A 27,955-nucleotide genomic window follows, 5' to 3' on the forward strand; every position below is an offset into this window, starting at 1 on the left:
AAAAGTAACAATATCAGTGTTGACAAAGATGTAGAACTCTCATCCATTGCTAGTGGGATTGTAAAATGGTACAACCTCTTGCCAATTGACCATATACTTTTTAAAATCAACATAAAATACCATAGAACCCAGTAACTGCTCTCCTAAATATTTCCTCAAGATAAATGACAACCTACCTCTATACAAACACTTGTGTATGAGTTTTATTAGTTCCGTTCATAATAGCTCCAAGACAGAATGTCCCAATAACCCAAATGTCCATGGATAAATGGATGATCAAAGGTGATATATCTGTATACCTCTCAGCAATAAAAAGCAGTAGAGGTAGACACAAGAGGATGGGTCTCAAAAACATTATGATGAACAAAAGAAACTGACTACATAGTGCATGAGTCCACTTATACGAAACTCTAGAACAGGCAAAACTTATCCACTATGACAAAGAAAATCAGCGGTTACCTGGCATGGGGGCAGACTGACTGCAAAAGAGTATACAGAAGTTTTGGAGATGATGGAAATGTTATAAATCTGGATTGCAGTGGTGGTTACCCAGGTGTAAAAAACTCATCAAACTGTAAATTTATAATAGGTACATTTTATTACATGGAAATTATACCTTAATAAAGTTGATTTAAAAAAAAAATCTCGACATTGACTTTTCCTCCTGCTACTCTGCTCTGTGCCTCATGCTCCCTTACACCACACTCTCAGAAGGGCTATCTATTATTGCTATATTATTTTCTCTGCTCCCATTCTTAACAGCCCATTTCAAATCAGTCAATGACCAGACCACCAAAACTGCAATTAGATCACTAAGGACATCAAGTTTCCTGATTCTATTATCAATTTCATACAGTTTCTCACTTACTTTCTTCTTGATATTCTCAGAATCACCCTTCTTTCTTTTTTGGTTCTCCTCTTACCTCACTAGCTTTTACTCACTAGTCTATTAGTTTCTCCTCGCTTTCCAACATCTACGTGGAATTACCCATGCTTAGTAATCCTCAATTCCTTCTCTGTATTTATTTGCTAAGTGATCTCATTCAGCCTGTGGCTTTAAAATTTTTTTTAAAAATGTTTTTATTTATTTTTGAGACATAGAGAGACAGAGCATGAGCAGGGGAGGGGCAGAGAGAAAGGAGACACAGAATCTGAAGCAGGCTCCAGGCTCCGAGCTATCAGCCCAGAGCCCGATGCAGGGCTCGAACTCACGGACTGTGAGATCATGACCTGAGCTGAAGTCAGATGCTTAACTGACTGAGCCACCCAGGTGCCCCAACCTGTAACTTTGAATATTACCTATAAACTGATGATTATCCCTGACCTTTTCCTTCATTCCAAATTAACATACCAGCTGCCACTTGACATTCTACTTGAATGTCTAAGAAGTGTCTCAAATTCAAAGTGCCTATAGAGGCTAAATGATGGACTTATAGATTTTGAAGTCCTAATTTCCGGCACCAGTAAATGTTACCTTGTATGTTAAGGATCTTGAGATGGGGAGATTATCCTGGATTATCCTAAATGGCCCTCAATGTAATCACAAATGTCCTTATAAGAGAAGAAGGCATTGACATATTGACTAACGATGCCTAAAGTAAAACTCAAGGCTGTTGGTTTTGAAGATGGTGGAAAGGGCCAGCCAAAGGATGGAAGGAGTGAAATTCTAGAATCTGGAAAAGTTAAGGCAAAAGACTCCCCATTAGAACCTCCCTAGGGAGCACATGTAGCCTTGCCTATTCCTTGATGCAGGCTTGGTAAAACAAATTTTGGACTTGTGACCTCCAGAACCATTAGAGAACAGATTTCTGTTGTTTTAAGCCACTGAGTTAATGGTAATGTGTTACAGCAGCAACAGCAAACTAATACATTTCCTAAAGTTACCTCTTCATCTCTCTCCTCTAAGTACCCACGCCATCTCATTCTCAATAAATGTCTCAGGCTAAAAAAATTCTTGGATAAACATTCCATGAAAGCAGGGACCATGTTGCATGCAGTACTGTATCTCTAAGCATGAAATAATGCCAGACACATAGCAGGTATTCAAGAAGCATTTGCTGAACAAATGGTTGAGTGAATACAGAACACAGAAGATCAATATCAAACCACACTTAATATGCTAAAGGTTAAAGACAGATATTGCATCCATGAAAACAAGAAAGAAAAAATATAATATTAGAAACCAGGGCACCTGGCTGGCTCAGTCAGTGGAGCATGGGTTGTGAACTCAAGCCCCACAATGGGTATAGAAATTACTTAAAAATAAAATCTTTTTTAAAAAATCAAAAATCAAAATAAAGAACTCTTGAAATTGAAAAATAGTGCAGCTAAATTTTTAAAATCTCATTATGAGGGTTGGAAAGGTACAATGAAAAAGCCAAGAATAGTATAGCAGATTAGAAAATTAGGATGCTGGCAGGCCAGAAAGGAGTGGTAGGATATATTCAATGTGCTGAATCAGAAAAAATATGCAGCCAAGAATTAAGGCTGTCATTCAGAATAGAAAAAGAGATAAAGAGTTTCCCAGACAAAACTAAAGGAGTTTGCGACCACTAAACCAGCCCTGCAAGAAAATTAGGGGGGACTCTCTGAAGGGAGAAAAGGCAAAACAAAACAAAAATACCAAAAGCAACAGAGACTAGAAAGGACTAGAGAACACTACCAGAAACCCCAACACTACAAGCAACGTAATGGCAATAAATTCATATCTTTCAGTACTCACTCTAAATGTCAATGGACTCAATGCTTCAAAAAAAAAGATATAGGATAACAGAAAGGATAAGAAAACAAGATCCACCATCTATATGCTGTTTACAGAGATCCATTTTAGGCCTAAAAGCACCTTCATATTGAAAGTAAGGGGATGGAGAACCATCTATGATCTAACGGCCACCAAAAGAAAGCCAGAGTAGCCATACTTACATCAGACAATCTAGATTTTAAAATAAGGATGTAACAAGAGATGAAGAAGGGCATTATATCATAATTAAGGGTTCTATCCACCAAGAAGATCTAACAATTGTAAACATTTATGCCCCCAACATGAACACTCAAATATATAAATCAATTAATCACAAACATAAAGAAACACATTGATAATAATACCATAATAGTAGGAGAATTCAACACCCCACTTATAGCAATGGACAGATCATCTAAGCAGAAAATCAACAAGGAAACAATGGCTTTGAATGACACACTGGACCAGATGGACTTAACAGATATATGCCGAACATTTCATCCTAAAGCAGCAGAACACACATTCTTCTCAAGTGCACATGGAACGTTCTCCAGAATAGATCACATACTGGGACACAAATCAGCCCTCAGCAACTACAAAAAGATCAAGATCATACCGTGCACATTTTCAGACCACAATGCTATGAAACTCAAAATCAACCACAGGAAAAAATTTAGAAAGACAACAAATACTTGGAGATTAAAAAACAATCTACCAAAGAACGAATGGGTTAACCAAGAAGCTAAAGAAGAAATTAAAAAGTACATAGAAGCAAATGAAAATGATAGCACCACAGCCCAAAACTTTTGGGATGCAGTAAAGGTGGTCATAACAGGGAAGTATATAACAATCCAGGCTTTTCTAGAGAAGGAAGAAAGGTCTCAGATGCACAACCTAACCCTTCACCTTAAAGAGCTGGAAGAAGAACAGCAAATAAAACCCCAAACCAGCTGAAGATGGGAAATAAAAAGATTAGAGCAGAAATCAATGCTATCAAAATAAAAAAAGAAAAACAGTAGAACAGTAGAACAGAACAATGAAACCAGGAACTGATTCTTTGAAAGAATTAACACAATTGATAAACCTTTAGCCAGTTTGATCAAGAAGAAAAAGGAAAGGACCCAAGTAAATAAAATCAATAATGAAAGAGGAGAGATCACAACCAACACTGTAGAAATACAACCAATAATAAGAGAATGCTATGAGCAATTATATGCCAATAAAATGGGCAATCCAGAAGAAATGGACAAATCCCTAGAAACATATAAACTACCAAGACTGAAACATGAAGAAATAGAAAGTTTGAACAAATCCATAACTGGGAAAGAAATCAAATTAGTAATCAAAACTCTCCCCAAAAATCAAGAGTCCAAGGCCAGATAGCTTTCCAGGGAAATTCTACCAAACATTTAAAGAAGAGTTAACACCTATTCTTTTGAAGCTGTTCCAAAAAATAGAAATAGAAGGAAAACTACCAAACTCATTCTATGAGGCCAGCATTACCTTGATTCCAAAACCAAAGAACCCACTATAAAGGAGAACTATAGACCAATTTCTCTGATGAACATGGATGCAAAAATTCTAAACAAGATACTAGCCAACCAGATCCAACAATATATTAAAGGAATTATTCACCTATCTATTAAAAGATCAAGTGGGATTTATACCTGGGATGCAGGTCTGGTTCAATATCCACAAATCAATCAATGTGATACATCACATCAATAAAAGAAAGGAAAAGAACCACATGACCCTCTCAATAGATGCAGAGAAAGCATTTGATAAAATATAGCATCCTTTCTTGATAAAAACCCTCAAGAAAGTAGGGATAGCAGGATCATACCTCAAGATCATAAAAGCCATATACAAAAGACTCACTGCTAATATCATCCTCAATGGGGAAAAACTGAGAGCTTTCCCCCTAAGGTCAGGAACAAGACAGGGATGTCCACTCTTGCCACTGTTATTCAACGTAGTATTGGAAGTCTTAGCCTGAGCAATCAGACAACACAAACATGTAAAAGGCATCCAAATTGGCAAGGAGAAGGTCAAACTTTCATTCTTCGCAGACAACATGATATTCTATATGGAAAACCCAAAAGACTCCACCAAAAAACTGCTAGAACTGATCCGTGAATTCAGTAAAATCGCAGGATATTAAAATCAATGCACAGAAATCAGTTTCATTTCTATACACCAATAATGAAGCAGCAGAAAGAGAAATCAAGAAATAAACCCCATTTACAGTTGCACCAAAACCCAGAAAATACCTAGGAATAAACCTAAGAAGTGAAAGAAGTGAAAATCTATACACTACAAACTATAGAAAGCTTATGAAAGAAACTGAAGAAGACAGCAAAAAAAGGAAAAATATTCCATGTTCCTGGACTGGAAGAACAAATCTTGTCAAAATGTCGATAGTACCCAAAGCAATCTACGTATGCAATACAATCTCTATCAAAATAACACTAGCATTCTTCACAGAACTAGAACAAACAATCGTAAAATTTGTATGGAACTAGAAAAGACCCAAATAGCAAAAGCAATCCTGAAAAAGAAAACCAAAGCTGGAGGCATCACAATCCTGGACTTCAAGATATATTGCAAAGCTTTAATCATCAAGACAGTATGTTTCTGGCACAAAAAATAGACATAGATCAATGGAACAGAATAGAGAACCCAGAAATGCACCCCACAAACATATGGCCAACTAATATTTGACAAAGCAGGAAAGAGTATCCAATGGAATAAAGATAGTCTCTTTGGCAAATGGTACTAGGAAAACCAGACAGTGACATGCGAAAGAAAGAACCTGGGTCACTTTCTTACACCATACACAAAAATACACTCAAAATGGATGAAAGACCTAAACGTAAGATAGGAATCCATCAAAATCATCGAGGAGAAAGCAGGCAAAAACCTCTTTGACCTTGCCAGCAGGAACTTCTTACTCAACATATCTCTGGAAACAAAGGAAGCAAAAGGAAAAATGAACTATTGGGACCTCATGAAAATAAAAAGCTTGTGCACGGTGAAGGAAACAATCAGTAAAACTAAAAGGCAACCGACGGAATGGGAGAAGATATTTGCAAACAACATATCAGATAAAGGGCTAGTATCTATAGTCTATAAAGAACTTCTCAAACTCAACACCCAAAAAACAATAATCCAGGGAAGAAATGGACAAAAGACATGAATAGACACTTCTCCAAAGAAGACATCCAGATGGCCAACCGACACATGAAAAATGCTCCACATCACTCATCATCAGGGAAATACAAATTGAAACCACAATGAGATACCACCTAACACCTGTCAGAATGGCTAACATTAACAACTCAGGTAATGACAGATGTTGATGAGGATGCAGAGAAAGAGGATTCCTTTAGCATTGCTGGTGGGAATGCAAACTGGTGCAGCCACTCTGGAAAAGAGTATGGAGGTTCCTCAAAAAATTAAAAATAGAACTATCCTACGACCCAGCAATTTTACTGCTAAGTATTCATCCAAAGGATACAGGTATGCTGTTTTGAAGGGGCACATGCCCCCCATGTTTATAGCAGCACTATCAACAATAGCCAAAGTATGGAAAGAGCCCAAATGTCCATCGATGGATGAATGGATAAAGAAGATGTGGTGTATATATACAATGGAATATTGGCTGGCAATCAAAAAGAATGAAATCTTGCCATTTGCAACAACATGGATGGAACTGGAGGGTATTATGCTAAGTAAAATTAGTCAGAGAAAGACAAATATCATATGACTTCACTCATATGTGGAATTTAAGATACAAAATATGAACATAAGGGAAGGGAAGCAAAAATAATATAAAAATAGGGAGGGAGATAAAATATAGGGGACTTAAATATAGAGAACAAACTGAGGGTTGCTTGAGGGTTTGTGGGTGGGAATGTGGGCTAAATGGGCAGGGGAATTAAGGAGGACACTTGCTGGGATGAGCACTGGGTATTATATGTAGGGGATCATCACTGGATCCTACTCCTGAAATCATTATTGCACTATATAACACTATATATATGTATATGTATATACATATATATGTATACGCATATACATATATATACATACATATATACACATACATATATATGTATGTATATATATATACACACTATATATAACTTGGATGTAAATTTAAAAATAAATAATTTTTTTAAAAAGAAAAAAGAAAGAAAATTAGGATGCCTAATTCTAATTTAAAATTAGAATGGCCATCCATGATCCAATTAACAGAAGATCCAGACAGAGAAAACAGAAAAGAAGAACAGGAAAGGAAATTGCTAAGGAAACAAAACAATTTTCCAAAACTGAAGGATGTGGATCTTTTTTTTTAAGTTTATTTTTATTTATTTTGAGAGAGAGAGATAGAGCAAGTAGGGGAAGGGCAGAGAGAGAGGGAGACAGAATCCCAAGAAGCTCCCCACTGCCAGCGCAGCGCCTAATGCGGGGCTCAAACCCGCAAACTGTGAGATCATGACCCAAGCTGAAGTCAAGAATCAGACATTTAACCGACTGAGCCACCCAAGCATGCCAGGACATGGGTCTTCTTGATGAAAAACCTATCGCTTTAAGTATCTTGCAATTTTGTCAATTATACCTCAATAAAGCTGGAGGAAAAAAAAGCTACATTATAAAAGACAGTAAACAAGGCCTCAAAATCCTGACAGATGTGAACAGAATGCTATATCCTGCAACACTATTAATTAATCAAGGTGGCATACAATAAAGACATTTTCAGACTGCCCAAGCATTCAAAAACATGCTTCTCATGCAAGGCTGTGCTTCAGAAAACCAAGATATAGACAGGAAAGACAAGGAATCTGCAAAATAATTGGCCCAAGACCTGAGAAGTCCCACACTGATTCCTGTGCTACAGGCCCAGAGGGCAAAGTCTCCAGGGTGGGCGAGGGGCCAGAGGAAGATGAAGGAAGATGGGGGTGAAGGAATGGAACCCACAGATTTTTTTCAACTGTTTTACATGCTTAAAAAATTATTGAAAGATGTTTAACAAATCTATTGAAGCATCTGGAAAACAAATCGTTAATGCACATATAGTAAACGAAGCAAACGAAAAGATGAGGCAATTGCCAACATCAAGATTAAAAAGTTACACAAGAGAGGAAATGCAATCGTCGCACATTACTTGCATCTGCAGTGAACAACTTATATGGTCATGATGCTGCAAATGCTAAGCAATGATTTCACCAAAACTGTGGGCACAACTAGAGTATGAGGGTGGAGACAGGAGCAGAATAAGCAGTGAGGGCAGAGATGGGGTGAGGAAGAAAGACAGCGAAAGCCTCATCCACAATGAATGAAAAATGTCTACAATTGGGAACAAGTACAGACAATCAGCATAAGCATATTCGTTAGAAATACTATAATACACCAAAAACTATAAAATACCTAGGAATAAACCTAACCAAAGAGGTGAAAAATCTATACACTGAAAACTAAAGAAAGCTGATGAAAGAAATTGAAGAAGACACAAAGAAATGGAAAAAAAAATTCCATGCTCCTGGATAGGAAGAACAAATACAGTTAAAATGTCGATACTACCCAAAGCAATCTACATATTCAATGTGATCCCTATCAAAGTAACACCAGCATTCTTCACAGAGCTAGAACAAATAATCCTAAAATTTGTATGGAACCAGAAAAGACCACGAATAGTCAAAGCAATCTTGAAAAAGAAAACCAAAGCAGGAGGCATCACAATCCCAGACTTCAAGCTGTACTCATCAAGACAAATCATCAAGACAAAGCTGTAATCATCAAGACAGTATGGTACTGGCACAAGAACAGACACTCAGATCAATGGTACAGAATAGAGAATCCAAAAATGGACCCACAAACGTATGGGCAACTAATCTTTGACAAAGCAGGAAACAACATCCAATGGAATAGACAGTCTCTTCAGCAAGTGGTACTGGGAAAACTGGACAGCGACATGCAAAAGAATGAACCTGGACCACTTTCTTACACCATACACAAAAACAAACTCAAAGTGGATGAAAGACCTCAATGTAAGACAGGAAGCCATCAAAATCCTCAAGGAGAAAGCAGGCAAAAACCTCTTTGATCTTGGCCACAGCAATTTCTTACTCAGCACGTCTCCGGAGGCAAAGGAAACAAAAGCAAAGATGAACTACTGGGAACTCATCAAAATAAAAAGCTTCTGCACAGCGAAGGAAACAATCAGCAAAACTAATAGGCAACCAATGGAATGGGAGAAGATATTTGCAAATGACATATCAGATAAAGAGTTAGCGTCCAAAATCTATAGATAGCTTATCAAACTCAACACCCAAAAAACAAATAATCCAGTGAAGAAATGGGCAAAAGACATGAATAGACACTTCTCCAAAGAAGACATCCAGATGGCCAACCGACACATGAAAAATGCTCCACATCACTCATCATCAGGGAAATACAAATCGAAACCACAATGAGATACCACCTAACACCTGTCAGAATGGCTAACATTAACAACTCAGGCAACAACAGATGTTGGTGAGGATGCGGAGAAAGAGGATCTCTTTTGCATTGTTGGTGGGAATGCAAGCTGGTGCAGCCACTCTGGAAAACAGTATGGAGGTTCCTCAAAAAAACTAAAAATAGAACTACCCTACAACCCAGCAATTGCACTACTAGGCATTTATCCACGGGATACAGGTGTGCTGTTTCGAAGGGACACATGCACCCCCATGTTTATAGCAGCACTATCAACAATAGCCAAAGTATGGAAAGAGCTCAAATGTCCATCAATGGATGAATGGATAAAGAAAATGTGGTATATATATACAATGGAGTTTTACTCAGCAATCAAAAAGAATGAAATCTTGCTATTTGCAACTACGTGGATGGAACTGGATGGCATTATGCTAAGTGAAATTAGTCAGAGAAAGACAAAAATCATATGACTTCACTCATATGAGGACTTTAAGAGACAAAACACATGAACATAAGGGAAGGGAAGCAAAAATAACATAAAAACAGGGAGGGGGACAAAACAAAAAAGACTCATAAATATGGAGAACAAACTGAGGGTTGCTGGAGGGGTTGTGGGAGGAAGGAAGGGCTAAATGGGTAAGGGGCATTAAGGAATCTACTGAAATCATTGCTCACTATATACTAACTAATTTGGATGTAAATTTTAAAAAATAAAAAATAAAGTTAAATAAAAAAAAAGAAATGCTATAATAAATAATGGGGCACCTGGGTGTTAGTGATTTGAGCTCAGGTTGTGATCTCACGGTTTAGGAGTTTTGAACCCCGCGTCTGGCTCTGTGCTGACAGCATAGATCCTACTTGGGATTCTCTCTCTCTTTCTCTCAAAATAAATAAATAAACTTAAAAAAAAAGAAACACTATAATAAATAGTACAAGCAGCAACTAAAAGAGCTTAACAGGATCACTTTCAGCGAGGGCTGGAACAAAGGGTGGGAGGAACGAGAAGTGACTTTTCCTTATTACTTCCTAGTCCTATTGTATTACGTTTACACGTGTATAAGTATTATAGTACTTTGATACAAGACTTAATGATAAAGTCAAAACTAATAAAACTAAACAAAGGGCTCAGAGCCAGTATAGACGTAAAGAAAGAGAATTTCCCAACAAATAGCAATATGGCCTGTGACACAAGAAAGTGACGTCCCTCAGTCACCTGGAGCCAAGCAGGACCAGCAGAGTAAGAACAACCAGAAAAAAGGGAACACAGGCGTGACAGAACAAAGCGCTTTCTAGACACGCCTGGCTCAGAGTTTTTACCAACCCCTTTGTGAGAAGGAAACTGGAGAGCACTACAACAATTTATTGTTTTTGTTTTCCGCACACCATTTCTTCCCACGGAGAGACGAGTCTTTGATTCTCTTCCCCAGCGTAGACGCAACCACTCTCAACAAATGTGCTCCTCGCCCTCAGCAAGTCCTGGGGTCAAGAGCCCTTCAGGCATGTCACAGAGAGACATCTGCACTGGCCCGAACCAAGGGACAAGTTCGAGGAAAGTTCCTCTGACAGAAAGCTAATGTATGAACTGTTTTAACCACGCAAACACAAGTACAAACACATGCATGTACACACATGCGCGCACACACACGCAGTGTCTTATTGGGAGGGATCTCTTCTTTTTAACTGTTGTCCTCTGGCTTTTTTACTCAGTTGCACAACATTTTAACTGAACGTCCACTTTCATCTTAACTAGGACGGGGAAGTGTAAATTGCTTCGTGCGAGCTAAGCAAAAGGCCCAGAAGGTTCTCGTCCATGGCATGACTTGGAGCAACAGATTCTGTTCCTGCCAAAACTGACTCCAAAAGCAATTTACCTATACTACAAGACTGCTCGGATATAAAAGGATCTTGCTGTATGAGAGACTTCTTACAGCTAAGGCTGTCTATGCCATGGCTGTCCAGCTACATCTTCATAAACATATATTCATTGTTGAAATAGCCCCCCCAGGCTTGAAGGTCTGCCATTTGTAGTCCATAAAATAAGCTGTGATATTTTTTTTAAAAAAGTCTGTTTAAAAATAATGCAGTTACTTTAAAAAAAAAATCAAATTATGTTCAAAGAGTCGTGTGTGTAACCCAAAGGCAGTGGGGATTAAAGAATCAACTGGCAAGCCCAGCATGTGGGCCCATGCCGAGTCTCCAGCAAACCCGAGCTAGAAGGAAAATAGGTGGGAAGCTGGTACACACAGATGGAGGTACTTCTAAATAAACTGGGAGACGCCGAAGCATTTTTGTAACCCAAAGCCAAGCAGGCTTCTAAAATCCTTCCTTCCATATTTACAAAAAAGACCACGCTGCCATAGGCATTATCAAGGCAAGTTTACCGTAAAGAAGAGACCTGGTGACTCTGATATTGCCGTGCCCCTGAGAAACCATGTCAGTCACTTGTTGCCGGTGGCCGGCGCGAGGTCCAAGTGGAAAGCTCCTGGGCGACCCTGCCAAAGCCCGTACCTCATGTGCAGCAGCTCCAGCAGGACCCACGTGCACGTGGACACAGGGACAGGAACCGCTCAGCCGTATCCGGTCAAGTGTTGTGGGATGAGGGAGCTATGCCGCTGGTTACATAGTGGGGGTTCAACTGGTCAGTGACAGCATGGTGTTGTCGTCCACGCCACAGACCCTGACACTCGGTCTGGGCTCAAATCCCAACTCAGCCACCTTCTTGCTGTCTCTGCTTCTGTTTCCTCATCTATAAAATAAGGATGATACCTCCTTCATAGGATTTTCTGAAGGTTTCTCTTTTCTCTTTCTTTTTCTCTTTTTTTTTTAGAGAGAGAGAGAGAGAGAGAGAGAGCGAGCGTGAATGGGGAGAGGGACACAGGGGGAGAGAGAGTCTTAGGCAGGCTCCGGCTCCGTGCTCAGGACAGAGCCTGATGTGAGGCTCGATCCCACAACCCTGGGATTATGAACTGTGCCAAAATCAAGAGTTGGACACTGAACCAACCGAGCCACCCAGGCGCCCCGATTTTGTGAAGGTTAAATGAGTGTGTGTGTGTGTGTGTGTGTGTGTGTATATATATATATACACACACACACACACACACACACACACATATATATATGTATATGTGTGTGTGTATATATATATATATATATATATATATATATATATATATAAAATCACTTAGAAGAGTGGCACAGAATAAATACTACGTGAGGATTGGCTATTAATATTATTCTCAGTTTCTATCTTTTTAATAATTTTTTAAAGTTTATTTTATTTATTTTGAGAGAGAGAGTGAGCACATGTGTATAAGAGTGGGAGAGAGGCAGAGACAGAGACAGTGAGAGAGAGAGAGAGAGAGAGAGAGAATCCCAAGCAGGCTCTGTATGCTGTTAGCACAGAGCCCCATGTGGGACTCAATCTCACCAACCAAGAAATCAAGAGTCAGCTACTCAACCGACCGAGCAACCCAGGGCCCCCCCTCAGTTTCTATTTTGTTAAGTCTGAGCTGAAATATGGCAGGATGATTAACAAAAGGGAACTGAATACGATGGAGGCAGCCAATCTTTGCAGCCAAGATAGTCATGTCCACATTGGTGTGGCCCGATCAGCTGAACCTCTGGGTTCAAATCCCACCTCCCCCCATGTTTGCCACTGGAATAAAATAGAAATTACTCTAATTACGCCCAACCTGAAAAAGCGGTGTGAGGATTAAATGAAATTCCATCAGTGAAAGTAGCTGAAAGTGAAAGTAACACAGCAGGCACTTCCAGAACCGTATTTTACTTTCCATTCCCTTACAAAGTGGCAACATACCAGGCAGCAAGCTCCCTGGGGACTGAATTAGATCTAGTGTCTTGGTTCCTGCTGTTGTCACCAGTGCAGTAATAAATGGCTGCAGCGAATATGTGCTCAGTCAATGGCAGTTGAGTGAATGAAGAAATGAATGAAGGAACCTGTTAACCAATTATTGATTAATAAGCGAGCGAATACATTTGCAAAGGATGTGCTTCTACGATCATCCCAAAGCAATAGATACAGACAAAATTAATATAAGAGGTGTTGAGAGCGACTACAATAACAAATAGTTTTGGGGGTGCCTAGGTGGCTCAGTTGGTTAAGTGTCTGTCTCTTGGTTTCAGCTCAGGTCATGATCTCACAGGTTCATGGTCTTGAGCCCCATGTTGGGCTCCATGCTGACAGTGTGGAGCCTTCTTGGGATTCTCTTTCTCCTCTCTCTCTCTGCCCCTCCCCGCTTGCATGCATGCACTTTCTCTCTTCCTCTCTAAATAAATAAATAAACACTTAAAAATAAATAAATGAAATACAATAGTTTGCGGATGTAGGAAATTATGAAAAGATTGGGAATAACCTAAATTCTCTATGATAATTGACACTTAGTCCAAACACTCTGTAATAAAACATGGCAAGCCTTCATAAAGAATGAAAAAATTGAAAATGGAGGGAGATTACAGAGATGACAAGACACTATATTTTTATGTAAATTAGAGAATACGTTTCTAGTCCTGAACATGTTTGACGTCAGAGATGAGGGACTCCAACAGAAATGGAAGAGGCTACCACTGAACACACTGGCAGTGTAGAGACCACTGAAGTTACTTATCTTTCAGGTCAGACACTGACCTGAAGACACTCTATGGAGTAGAGTCTTCTATACAGAACTTGCAAGTGAGAGAATATTAGAAACCTGTCCTGAGAGAGGAGAGGAGATATTAGTGCGTTTGTTTCCCCTAGGGTGATACAAAGCTCATGGGATAAATACCATCTGGACAGCACAGGAATGCAAAGGTGCACAAAGAATTAAGAACTCGGGATCCATGGAATAACCTCAGGATGGAGCTGATCTTGGGGCGCCGGGGTGTCTCAATCGGTTAAGCGTCCGACTCTTGATTTCAGCTCAAGTCATGTTCTCACGGTTCGTGAGTTCAAGCCCCACGTTGGGCTCTGCACTAACAGTGGGGGAGCCTGCTTCGGATTCTCTGTCTCCCTCTCTCTCTGCCCCTCCCCCACTCTCTCTCTCTCAAAATAAATAAATAAATATTAAAAAAAAAAAAAAAGAACAGCGCTTATCCCATTACAAAAGGCTCTGAAATAAAACCCAAAGAGAAGTGTTAAAATGTTTTCAGACACTGAATCATCACTAAAATAAATAGACCCTTCCACAGTTTCTCTGAAGAGCACAATGTATATTCAGAGGTACACATTTCAATGTGCTTGCTACATTTTAATCTCAACTCCTTATACTGTACTTGGTTTGTACAAATAAAGGGAGATAGTTGGAGGGCAAAGTGATCTTAGGGGTTGGATGACCCAAGGAAAATCCCATGGGAAATAAAATTTATAGTGGTGATTCAAAGTTCTGGAAGGTTACTACAAGAAAAGGCAGTGCATCTATTTTCCAAGTGAGATGCCTTAGTGAGTAGCAACAAATGTCAAGGCGCGACCTCGGAGAGAGTGGTCTTAAGTAAGCGCAATGCTTGCACCATGTTTCCAGAAAAGTCCAGGTACCAAATGTGCCTGTGTATGTTCCAAACTTCCCCATTTCATAAAGCAACCAATTTTCAAATATTTTTGTTAAAGAGAACGAATTCTAAATGATAATGCCCAGTTTTTGATGTTTTTCTTTCCAATTAGCAGTCTATCGTTGTGTTTTTAAAAACATTCTCCCCTTCTAATTGTTTTTCATGATAAAGATCCCCCTACAAAATTTTAATATTGTCATCATCTTATGAGAAGAAAAATTCCATACGAAAATTGGAAGAAGAATCATGATTTCTCCCTTATTCTCTGAAAACAAAAAATAATCAAGAAGGGCTTTGTTTTGGTATCTTCTGGTCTTCTAAGCACAGGAGGGCTGGAAAATGGAATCGCTTAAATAACAACCCACATTGTTTCCCCTCACAAAACAGAATAATAGTGGGAACATTTTTGTGACTCCAAGGAAGCAAATGTTTCTAATTAGTGAACAAGATCAGCTGAGGTAGCTGCTCCGGGGCATCTGTGCCTCTCATTAGGGACACTCTCCTGTAGAGCAAAACAACAAAACCGCCGGAATTCTGTTTGTGAAGGGTGCCACCTACCGAAGAACAAGCAGTACTACAGCCAGCGTCAAGGGGGTGGGGGTGGGGAACGATGGGGGAGTCAGGAAAAAGCAGACAGTCCCGCCGTCTGGCGAGATTTCTTTGCCAAAAGGAGGCAAGAAGAGGGCATGGCACCGACTTAGCAGATACAGATACGGGTACGGGAGGGTCGGACTGGAAAGGCTTTGTCTGGAGAAGGTACTTACAGGGCCTTGCGGGGTCACTAGGGTTTAGCAAAGGGAACGAGCATGGGAAGTGGAACTGGTTTGGAGGCAGGCAGGGGGGTGAGGAAAGCTCAGAGGAGGACAGCGTCCCGTGAGGAGATGAGACCCGGCTGTAGAAGAGTGTTTGCACTGGGAACTTGCAGGAATGAGACTTAATACCGAGGGCAATACCCCTGGAGGTATTATCAAGGCCTTGGCAAATGACTCTCAATTAAGAACAGGGGGTGGGGGGAGGGGGAGAGTTGGCACCTGGGTGGTTTAGGCTTAGGTCATGACCTCAAGGTTTATGAGTTCAAGTTCAAGCCCACACGGGGCTCACTGCTGTCAGCACCGAGCCAACTTCAGATCCTCTGTCCCTTCTCTCTCTGCCCCTCCCCACTTCCCTTCTCTCTCTCTCTCTCTCAAAAATAAATCAAACATTAAAAAAAAAACACTGAGGTAATCATTTCACAGTATATACATGTATCAAATCAACATGCTCTATAACTTAAATTCACATATTGGTATTTGTCAATTACACCTCAATAAGGCTGGACAAATGCAAAATAAATAAATAAATAAAATTTAAAGAACCAATGGATTATGGAAACAGAACTCTGTGAGAAACTACCGTACAGATGGCAAACTCTTTGGAAATTCTCTCAAAGGCAATTATTGAGACTGAAGGTTGACATAATGTTCTGACAGGTAAAATAGTGATCCTAATAACATCCTGGGCCCCCCAGCATTAAGAGCTACAGCACCTGTGGCTACCCCCCTAGATCATCAATATTAGAGGCCCAACCCTGCCCCCAAGACACTGAAGCCTGGATTCTGCCCACACATGCACCTCCTTCTCTGCTCCCATAAAAGTAATGTTCTCACTTCTACTTCATTTTTTTGTTCTGAATATATTAATAGAGACCCGGCCATGTTCCGGGCGTGGGAACAAAGGTGAAGACAGATATGGTCCCTTTCCTCATGGCACTCACCATCTAGTGGAGCATGGAGACATTAATTACATAACTACACAAATGCTAGTATAAAAGTCACGAGTACTCTAAATTCAAGGCTGTGAGAGCCTAAACAGGGATAACTGAGCTAGTCCAAGGGTGGAGGAAGGTATGTAAGGGGATTCTTACCAAGGAAACAACATTTGGCCAATATGGCTGCAGAGGGTGTCCTTCCTGGGGGTAGGCAGGAGACGGTTTGGAGTCCTCAGGCCAGGTTCCACCTTTTAACAGCTCTTTTTCTCTGGACAAGTCACTTGAATTTCTTAGTCCTAGGCATGAAATGGGGAAACTAGTGGGAGTTAAATAATAAAATACACAGAATGTGCTCAGTGCAATGACTAGAACATAGTATGCCTACAATAAATGCTAGCTGATATTATTTTTGATATTATTAATCCTCTCTGCTTTTATGCTGGAGTGTGGACAGTGACGCAGAAGAGGAAAAGGAAAGATTTGCATTTAAAGACTAGAATTGGCATATGCTATGTATATGTGATGTGTCACTGAACTTTTGGATTCCAGGTAGAACACAGGATTCATCATAACACAGAAGCAAATAAAAACTCATAATACTATTAGAACTCTTTCTTAGTCATCTGGCTGGAAATTGAACCATTATGTTTAACATCATTTACATGGGAAAATGTGTTCCAATCCAAACTGTATTAACCAAAAAATATTTTTGAATACAATGCATTTGTTATTGGCGACTGTCAATTCTTCCACACAGAATTCTATAGGTGAGAGCAGTATTTTACATAGGATGGAAAGCCCCTGAAACACGGGGTAATGCCTTTCCATGGCTGTTGGCTATTCCACTTAGAAATGACGATAGTGATACCATAGCCACAACCTCATCACACCTGGGAAATTGTCATGGAAATTACATGACTTACCAAGGGACAGGGAAATGCACCTGAGAGCTAACATCTCTTAATCAGGTTCCTTTTGTACATTTCATTAAAGTGTTACCTCTAACTAAAGGGAATGCTGTCTCTCTTCTAAGCCCTCTATTATGTTCACAGAACCAGTGTATATCAGGCAGAAACAAAACAAGCAATTTGGTGAGTTTCTGATGACTCTGTCCATTTGAATAATTGGGTGATTCAGAGAGATATCTGGCTTAAATTTTTCAAGTTTTATTTGTGCTTATTATGGGGGGGGGGGTGCAAGGGGGTAGGGGTGGAAAAAGAGACGGTCAGAGAATCCCAAGCAGGCTCCACATTGCCAGCACAGAGCCTGATGTGGGGCTCAATCCCACAAACCATGAGATCATGACCTGAGCCAAGATCAAGAGTCAGACACTTAACCAACTGAGGCACCCAGGTGCCCCTATCAGGCTTAATTTTTTTAAATAAACTTAAGTGAGTATTTGACCTAAATGGAATAGTAAAATGTTTTTAACTATGTTCAGAATGATTTACAAACATGTGAGAAAAACCTATGCACATATAGAAAAGATGGAGAAAATGTATTAAAATGTATTAAAACTGGTTGGTTTTCTGTGAAGATGACACAGAGAAATGGAAAAACAGTCCAGGCTCATGGATCTCAAGAACAAATATTGTTAAAATGTCTACACTATCGAAAGCAATCTACACATTCAGTGCAATCCCTATTAAAACACCATCAGCCTTGGGGCGCCTGGGTGGCTTGGTCGTTTGAGCGTCCGACTTCAGCTCAGGTCACGATCTCGCGGTCCGTGAGTTCGAGCCCCGCGTCGGGCTCTGTGCTGACAGCTCAGAGCCTGGAGCCTGCTTCCGATTCTGTGTCTCCCTCTCTCTCTGCCCCTCCCCTGTTCATGCTCTGTCTCTCTCTGTCTCAAAAATAAATAAACGTTAAAAAAAAAATTTAAAAAAAAAAAAACCACCATCAGCCTTTTTCACAGAACTAGAACAATCCTAAAATTTGTATGGATCCACAAAAGACCCCCCAAATAGCCCAAGTAATCTTGAAAAAGAAAAGTGAAGCTGAAAGCATCACAATTCCAGACTTCAAAATGTATTACAAAGCTGTAGTCATCAAAACAGTAAGGTACTGGCACAAAAAGAAACAGATCAATGGAACAGAATTAAAAAACCCAGAAATCAACCCATATTTGTATGCTCAATTAATCTTCAACAAAGGAGGAATGAATATCCAATGGGAAAGGACAGTCTCTTTAACAAATGGTGCAGGAACAAGTGGACAGCTACATGCAAAAGAATGAAACTGGACCACTTTCTTACAGCACACACAAAAATAAATTCAAGATGTATTAAAGACCTAACTGTGAGACCTGAAACCATAAAAATCCTAGAAGACAACACAGGCAATAATTTCTCTGACACTGGCTGGAGCAACTTTCTAGATATGTCTCCTTAGGCAAGGGCACTGAAACCAAAAATAAACTGCTGGGACTTCATCAAAATGAAAAGGTCCTACACAGCAAAGGAAATAATCAACAAAACTAAAAGGCAACCTACTGAATGGGAGAAGAGATTTGCAAATGACATATCTGATAAAGGGTTAGTATCCAAAATACAGAAAAAACTGATACAATTCAACACCCAAAAAACAAGTACTGCAATTAAAAATGGGCAGAAGACATGAACAGACATATCTCCAAAGAAGACATCCAGAGGGCCAACAGACACATGAGAAGATGCTCAACATCACTCATCATCAGAGAAATACAAACCAAAACTACGATGTGGACCCTGCCCCTGCCTCAGTCGTGGAACTGTCTTCAACAGTCTCTGCAAATGGTTTCTGTGGCCTAGCGTCCCCTCCCCCATTCATGATTGTGCACTGAGGGCTGTGAGGGGTCACTGCCAGGGTTTCCACCAGCCCACAAACAGCCATCCCCTCCAGCGGCTTGTTCATGGCCACCCATGACTGTTACCAGTACTGCCTGAGTTCCATGTCCAGTAATGGTTCTTGGGGAGTACAGAGTGTACTGCCCCTCACCACCCCAGTCTCCCCATGGGTCACTGGTGGGCAAGCTTCTTTTTTGGGAAGTCCACTCTCCTATTCATGTCTACAGTGTTTGAGTCCCTAGAACCCTTGGAATCTCCTCAGGCCTTCAGCAACACAATCACCTGTGACTTGGTCCTAGAAGCCATGAAGAAGCAGCCTCGTGGCCAGCCTGGCAAAGCCAACACCGGGCCCCAATCCTGAATGGCCACCACCAGGATTCAAGAGGTGCTAAGCTCATCAGAGCCCCTCCTATAAACTCAGTAGGCTGCCACAAACAGAGACAATATCAAAACAGCAAAACACCAAAAAGGAAGTTGAGAGAATCCCACTCTACCATCCAAGTGGCACACAAGCCTTCCTGACACCCTGTAACTGTGTGCCTTGCACCCAGTAGAAAATAAACTCCAAGCAGCCAGTAAAAAAAAAGAGGGAGGGCACCTGGGTGGGTCAGTCAGTTAAGCACCTGACTCTTGGGCTCAGATCGTGATCTCACGGTTTGTGAATTCGAGCCCCACATTGGGCTCTGGGCTAATAGTGCAGAGTCTGCTTGGGATTCTCTCTTTCCTCTTCTTGCCCCACTCTCTCAATGTCAAAATAAATAAATAAAAGCCACCACCACCACCAACAACAACAAAAACTACATGCAATATCACCTCACAGTCAGAATGGCTAAAATCAACAACACAAGAAACCCATGTTGGTGAGGATGTGGAGAAAAACCCTCTGGCACTGTTGGTGGGAATGCAAACTGGTGCAGTCACTGTGGAAAACAGGATGGAGGTTCCTCACAAAATTAAAAATAGAACTACCCCACGACCCAGCAATGGCACTACTAGGTATTTACCTAAAGAATACAAAAACACTAATTCAAAGTGATAGCAGCATTATTTACAATAGCCAAGATATGGAAGCAGCCCAAGTGTCCACTGATGAATGAATAAAGAAGGGGTGGTGTGTGTATACGTGTGTGTGTATTTATATTTATATTTTTATATATGTTCACATATATATTTATATATATGTTTATATATATTCACACACACACACACACACACACACACAATGGAATATTACTGAGCCACAAAAAATGAATGAAATCTTGCCATTTGCAACAATGTAGATGGAGCTAGAGAGTATTATGCTAAGTGAAATAAGTCAGTCAAAGAAAGACAAACACCATGTGATTTCACTCATAAGTGGAATTTAAGAAACAAAACAAATGAGCATGGGGGGAAAAAGAGAGAGAGGCAAGCCCCAAAACAGACTCTCTTGATTATACAGAACAAACCAATGGTTACTAGAAGGGAGGTGGGTGGGGGGATGGGTTAAACAGGTGATGGGGATTAAGAAGTGCACCTGTCGAGATGGACACCTACCAAGTGATGTGTGGAAGGGTTGAATCACTACATCGTACTCCGGAAACCAATATTACACCGTGTTAACTAACTGGAATTACAATTAAAACTTTAAATATATGTTTTCTCAAGGCACCTGGGTGGCTCAGTCAGTTGAGCATTAGACTTCAGTTCTGGTCATGATCTCATGGCTTGAGAGTTCAAGCCCTGCATCAGCACAGAACCCACTTTGGATCCTGTGTCCCTCCCTCTCTGCCTCTCCCTCATTCATGCTCTCTCTCAAAAATGAGATAGATATAGATAGATAGATAGATAGATAGATAGATAGATATAGATAGATATCCACACACATCTATCTATCTATCTATCTATCTATCTATCTGTTTTCTCTATTTTTTCATATTTTCTCCAATGGGTGTATAAGTTTAACACATAAAGTAAAGTCTTTCATTATGTGGGATCAAAAAAAAAAGGCACATAACAGATCAAAAACATGAAATTTCTCATAATTGGGGAAAAGGGTATTCACTTCCCACAACTCTCAATAATTTCTCTTTATACTCAGGCACCATGGAAATGCCAGAGGAACGGGCGTAAATATTTTTATTTTTTAATCATATCGCCTGGAAGCTGTCCAATTCACTGAAAATCAATTCCCAGAAAACTATTTCAGTGAACTGCCAAATTAGAGCAAACTGGTTTTCGGGGGGGGGGGGGGGGGGGGGTTAGGACCTGAAGCTGCATTGCCCAATTGTTTGATAAAATACACCTAATTTATGTTATAAATAGCAGTGCTGGTGGTGAGTGGACACTCCCTGATTCTTCTGAATTTAACTGATTATTTACCTGGAAAGAGTTCAGTGATTTCTAAGACCATTTCAGTAAAGGGTTGAAACTCACAAGGGATCCTAAGAAAGACGCTGTTTTTCTTATTTTGCCTCTGAAATAACACAAAGGATTGGATACTCAGATCAGACTCACCAGAATCAGAGACGTTACCCTTTCTGAGGCTTTACGGAACATCAAGGAGGGATTCGGGACCTGTGATTCAGCTTGCTAAGTCCTCTCTTGTGTCGTTTGCCAATATTTAACATATGCAATCATTGCTTTCACACACAGAAAGCTATCTCTATCATAAAACGTCTTCTTTATTCCTATAGTTACATAGCTGTGGCTCTCAAGCTGGCCCTAGTATATGGAGGGTGAGGAGAGACTGAAGAAAGAGGCCGACCACCCTAGATGGATAGAAGGCAGGTTTAATAAGCAAGGGGAACTTAACTTACAAGGCTTGTCTTGAGTGATGACAAGAAGAGTAGGTCTCCACACTCGGCTGCCAGTCTTTAAAGTTTTTACAGAGGTCTTCATTGGGTTCAGTCACATATTCAGGCCAGATGATCTCTCTTGAGGCTGTGTCCTTAAAATGGCTCCAGCTCTGGGAACGGTGAGCAGAACCAACACTCCAAGGACAGGGGAGGGAGCAATGAGCCTCTGATTGCCCCGGGGCCAGCTGGAGGGTCAACCAGCAGTCATGCCTTCTCCATGACCTCCCCCAACAATAGCTTATGTGACTTCTTCCAGGAAGCCATACCCCATAAAACCAGATTCCTGGTCTGTTTGCCATGATCAATTTTTGGCCAGGTATATTCTGCAATGCTAAAAATATTCCACAATTAAGGACTCTCCCATCAGAGAATGCCATTAGTGTGTCTGCCAAGAAATCTGTCATTAACGTGTTTATAAAGAGATTTGACCAAGTCTTCTTTCTGTACAGAGAGTCTCTCAGTAAAAGGGAGAACCGGCTGCATGCCTGTGGTACCTCTTTCCTTCCCAGCCATCAAGAGAAAAATAATTTGTATTTACTTGCTTCTTTCATTAAAAGCTTTTCTTTCTTATTTCAAAAAAAAATGTTTGAGGCAAAATATATACATGAGCAAAATAATTTTAAAATATTTGGAGGACATAGGGGCACCTGAGTGGCTCAGTTGGTTAAAATATTTGGAGGACATGGGGTGCCTGGGTGGCTCAGTCGGTTAAGCGTCCGACTTCAGCTCAGGTCATGATCTCGCGGTCCGTGAGTTCGAGCCCCGCGTCAGGCTCTGGGCTGATGGCTCAGAGCCTGGAGCCTGTTTCCGATTCTGTGTCTCCCTCTCTCTCTGCCCCTCCCCCGTTCATGCTCTGTCTCTCTCTGTCTCAAAAATAAATAAACGTTAAAAAAATAAATAAATAAAATAAAATAAAATATTTGGAGGACTTAAATCAACATAATTCCTCATCCAGAGATGACCATTAATAGATGGATTATATATTTTACCATCCTTTTAATAAATGCATACTATTAGTGAAATGACATAGGGCTAATGGTCCTTGAGACACATGTAAATTATAAACAAGAAGGGGGAATAGATTTCTTTTTTTTTTCAATATATGAAATTTATTGCCAAATTGGTTTCCATACAACACCCAGTGCTCATCCCAAAAGGTGCCCTCCTCCATACCCATCACCCACCCTCCCCTCCCTCCCACCCCCCATCAACCCACAGTTTGTTCTCAGTTTTTAAGAGTCTCTTATGCTTTGGGTCTTTCCCACTCTAACCTCTTTTTTTTTTCTTCCCCAAGGGGGAATAGATTTCTAGGAGAACAGTGTGAGGAGATTTGCAAACCTTCTACCCAGCAAAACAACCATAACTAGTAAAGATTTACTTTTATTTTAAGTCTCTAGAAATTCTCCTAAAAGCATACAGCACTTAGTGAGTTACTCAAGGGGTACTCAAGCCACCTGAGGGGTGGCTCAGTCAGTTAAGTATCCAACGCTTGATGTCGGCTCAGGTCATGATCTCATGGTTCATGAGTTTGAGCCCCATGTCGGGCTCTGAGCTCTGTCAGCACAGAGACTGCTTGGGAGTCTCTCTCCCTCTCTCTCTGTCCCTACCCTGCATGTGCTCTCTCCTTCTCAAAATAAATAAATGAACTTAAACAATTTTTTAAAAGAAATATTTACTCAACGAAAATCTACTAAATCTCAGTAAGAATAACAAGAATTGGTGGCATCTCCCCTTAGCCCAGATCAGCACGATGGAAGCAGTAATCCAGCTGGTGCAGCCTAGGACACAGGGTTTCCATTTCCCCCAGCTCTCAGCTCGGGGCCACAGCATCTCTCCAGGAGAACCAGGCCATCAGCATGTCTCATACCCGCACAACGTTCATGTTGCAGAGGTTCTACCCCAGGCAAGAATAGCTAAGAGCTCCCAGGCTACCTTCTATCACCCTCAAATCATGGGGCAGAAGCCCTATCCCAGGCATGACAGGCTGACAACACTAGGACCCAAATCCCCTTGATCTCAGCTCATTCATGGTCAGATTCCATGTCAGGAGAGGCAAGCCAAGAAGACCACAGGCTACTTGCCCATGCAACACACTGCTCATCCATCAGGGATGTCATTCTGAGAGAAGTGGACCATGTCCCTGCCCCAAGATGTCAACAGTTGAACATAGATTTTGCCCACTGTGAGAGACAAGCCATAAACACAGACAGCTTTGAATCTCTCCTTAAAGGAATGATTTTATTTGGAACAGGGTACAGGGAAGTTTAAGCCAAAGGGCACTATTGAAACAGTGGAGATTTTGGAGATAAGCAATTAAGATGAGACTGGTGACTTCAGAAGAATAATAAGCTAAATTGTAGACCAGTGGAAGTTTAACAGAGAACTAAGGAAAAAGACAGCTAAAAATAAGCCTCCTGGGATCAAAACAAAGCTCAAAGACTGGCCTCGAAGAGTTTTCCTCCTGAAAAAGGACCCAAATTTAATTAGATAAAATTGTCAAGCAATTTATGCCCCAGGGCGTAGTTCAAAGCAATAGAGCCACCCAGCGAGAAATCAGAGAAGCCTAATAGCTGGGTGGGATACCAGCAGAGGTGGCCAGACTTTTAGAGAGATGAGGGAAAGAGACAGTCAACGCAAGCCCTGCTAACGCTACTGTCATCCCACCATATCTTTGGTTATCCCCATAGCTGTACCCTGTGAGATGCAACATCAGAGGCTTTACCCCAGAGCACAGAAACTTCCAGCCAAGTCACTGAACAAATAAAAGACAAAGACACATGAAAGTAACTGCAATCCAAAGGGACAAAAGACCCAGAAAGTAAATGAAAAGGGTTAATATAACAAATACTATAGGCAAAGGGTTAATAGTCCTTATCTATGAAAATTGGCCCTTCAGTTAACATTCTAGCTCTACCTTCTGGAGACCTGATAAAGGTAAGGAGTCTCCCTCCATGAGGGAGATACAACACTGGGAGGCAGGTGCCTCTTTGGGTGTCTTGCTTGCACTGAGTAAATAAAGGTTGAGGTTGGACTGTCACCCTCAGTTTGGCTCACTGTCTTAAACTGACCACCTAAACCCCTGAATCCTCAACAGGTGGAAGGTTAACTGTGACACTAAGTGTCAGTCCATTCAGGCTTCTATAACAAAGATAGCCTGGACTGAGTTGCTTATAAACAATAGAAACTCGTTTCTGACAGTTCTGGAGGCTGGAAAGTCCAAGATCAAGGTACTAGCAGAGTCTGATGAGGGCTCACTTCCTAAACCACCTTGCTGTAACCTCACGTCGGGGAGGGAACAAGGGAGCTTTCTCAGTCTTCTTTTACAAGGGAATTACTTCCATGCATGAGGGCTCTGCCTGCATAACCTAATCTCCTCTCCCCAAGGCATCATCTCGGGGACAGGATTTCAATATATGATTTGGGGGGAGGGGATGACACAGCTATTTAGTCTATAGCATTAAGCCATGTTGCTTAATGATTAAGATGACCCTTGGCTGGTAAAATTCATCTGGATCAGGGAAGACTGGAAATGAGCTTTAAATACTTGATCAGAAAAGGGAGCCGTAGGTACCCCTGAGTGTGGTGATTCTTGTAACTGGAACATCCCTTAGAGGCCATAGAAGCCTATCAAGCTGTTATTAAAAAAAAAAAAAAAAAAATTGGCAGGGCACCTGGGTGGCTCAGTGGGTTAAGTGTCCAACTCTTGATTTCGGCTCAGGTCATTATCTCAGTGCCCATGAGATCTAGCCCTGCGTTGGGCGCTGCTTGGGATTCTCTCTTTCCTTCTCTCTCAGCCCCCACTTCCCCCGCCCCCCCCCCCCCCCACTTGCTCACACTCTTGCATGTGCTCTCTCTCTCTCAAAATAAACTTTAAAAAAAATTAACTGCTGTGAGACATGAGGCTTCCAAGAAGCAAATGGGAGCCCTTGCCTTGCCTGTTGCGTCTCTCCTGCTCTCGCACCGGAGCCGAACCGCTTGACCACAAAGACTGCTTTGGCCCATGGTTCCCACTTAAAATATGATGGCCATCTTTCTGGTATGAAATATTCTAAATCATTTGCAATAACTGCATAGTATCCATTGAATGAAGGTCCCATAATTTCCTAAGCCTGGTGTTGGGCATAAAGGTCTTTTATGGCTTTTCTGCTATTTCAAACTATGCCTTAAGAAGTATGATATTAGTTTAATAGAGACATGATTATTCTAAGGATATACTCCTAAAAATGAGAAAGTCATATTTATTCTGCCTGAAATTTCTACAAAAAACCTTCTATGACCATTTCTCTGAAATGAGTGCTTTTATTCAGCTCATCAATTCACTAGGTAAAGTCTTTATCCATACCTATGTTTCAATTATCTGGTACTGTATTTGTAATGTTAACTAAATAGTAAACATTATTTGCCAGAAAACTTCCATAGAATAAATCCACTTGATCCAGGCAAATGTACTGCTTAATAGCTTTATAAATCTAACAGTCATAGCTTTTTACTTAGAGTTAAGGAATAAAATTAAGTTTATAGCCCGTGCATTTCTTTTTTCTTGCCAGCAAAACTAAAACAAGGAGAAGTTTCTTTGGTTCCTGGAGCATGTTTATAAACCTCTTCTAAAACTGGAAGTAATTTATGACTGAATGTTCTGTACAATACAGCTGTGTATCCATCTGGCCCTGGTGCTTTATTACCTGATATGTCTTATAGGGCACTTTTAAAAAATATCTTTTCATCCACAGAGCTTATTTAATTTCCCTTTGCGTCTGGCCTCAATAATTCCAAAACTCTATTTCATCCTCATGGCAAACACACAAAATAAATCCCCAAATCCTACGTGCTATCTTCCCACAGTCATATTTATAAGGTCCATAAATCAAGGAGAAGGTTTGAAAAGAATTTTTCTTAAATTATATTTAGAATTTGTTCAACCTGTGCATAAGCTAAACTTCAACTGATACTGGAAGTTGGCTTTTGTCCCAAGTGGGACTATGCCTTTTTTGGAATCATACATCTATCTACAAAGAAGTTGCCAACGTCTTACAAATGTTTCTTCTCAAAGAAGAGACCATTTCTAAGAAGTTACATTATTTCAAGGGGCAACATAAAGAGGGCAATTATCCAATAAGCATTCATCGGCTCTCTCTGACTTTCAACCAAAAAGCAGCAAGAAAACAATGATCGCCTTTGGTTCCAACAAGACTGATATGGAGGGCTATCTCCTGGAAAGACCAGGAATCCTGAGCCATAGCTTCCAGGTGTATGCTGTGGTTAAATATCAGAGTGGACCAGGGTGGGAGGCTTGGTACGGGCCCGTAAGCACAGTCTTCGAGGACCCTCACTTACTCTTATCCTGCTTCTAGACTTGAGGGCACAACGATGAGAGAGGCAAGGGGATGAGGTCATTGTTTATGTCTTGTATAAGCCCAGATGAGGGGAACCCCATATCCACCGTCAATGCAAAAGGACAGTATACTTGTGAAATGGCATAACCTGGATCTTGAACTCAAGCAAAACCTGAGAAAACAGCACTGATTACCTTGGAGAGGTGGTGAGCCCAAGTGACAGAGTGAGGGAAAGTCTGATCTGCTTGGGTCACTCCACTGACCCATCCCCAACAATAAAACCAAACTTCCACTTGGTTTCGATGCCAATGGAACTATGGCAAATGAGGTGATTGTAGAGATCCCCCCCACCCCCCCCCCCACCCCCGCAAAAGCAGGCGCATTGTCTGAGTTTAGGGAAGACGGAGGTAGGGGTGTGAAGGGGTGCTTTGTACAGTTCTAGGGCACAATGT

The 27,955-nt window shown here is 40.8% G+C and overlaps 1 long non-coding RNA gene and 1 pseudogene across 1 annotated transcript in view; one reads left to right on the forward strand and one right to left on the reverse strand.

Annotated features, from left to right (window-relative positions):
• LOC109247088 (uncharacterized) overlaps positions 1-17,033 on the reverse strand; it is a 35,679-nt gene extending 18,646 nt beyond the window's left edge. The window contains exons 1-2 of the long non-coding RNA XR_002071567.2: positions 16,665-17,033; positions 11,726-11,963 (exon numbers count right to left, since the gene is read on the reverse strand). This is a non-coding gene — a long non-coding RNA (uncharacterized LOC109247088). The remainder of the gene's footprint in view (positions 1-11,725; positions 11,964-16,664) is intronic.
• Positions 17,034-17,995: 962 nt separating this feature from the next.
• On the forward strand, positions 17,996-19,694 carry LOC128778589 (pancreatic progenitor cell differentiation and proliferation factor-like; annotated as a pseudogene).
• Positions 19,695-27,955: the final 8,261 nt, after the last annotated feature.

This window comes from Panthera pardus, unplaced genomic scaffold (genome assembly GCF_024362965.1).
Source record: "Panthera pardus isolate Hobbes unplaced genomic scaffold, ASM2436296v1 HiC_scaffold_20, whole genome shotgun sequence".
NCBI lineage: Eukaryota > Metazoa > Chordata > Mammalia > Carnivora > Felidae > Panthera > Panthera pardus.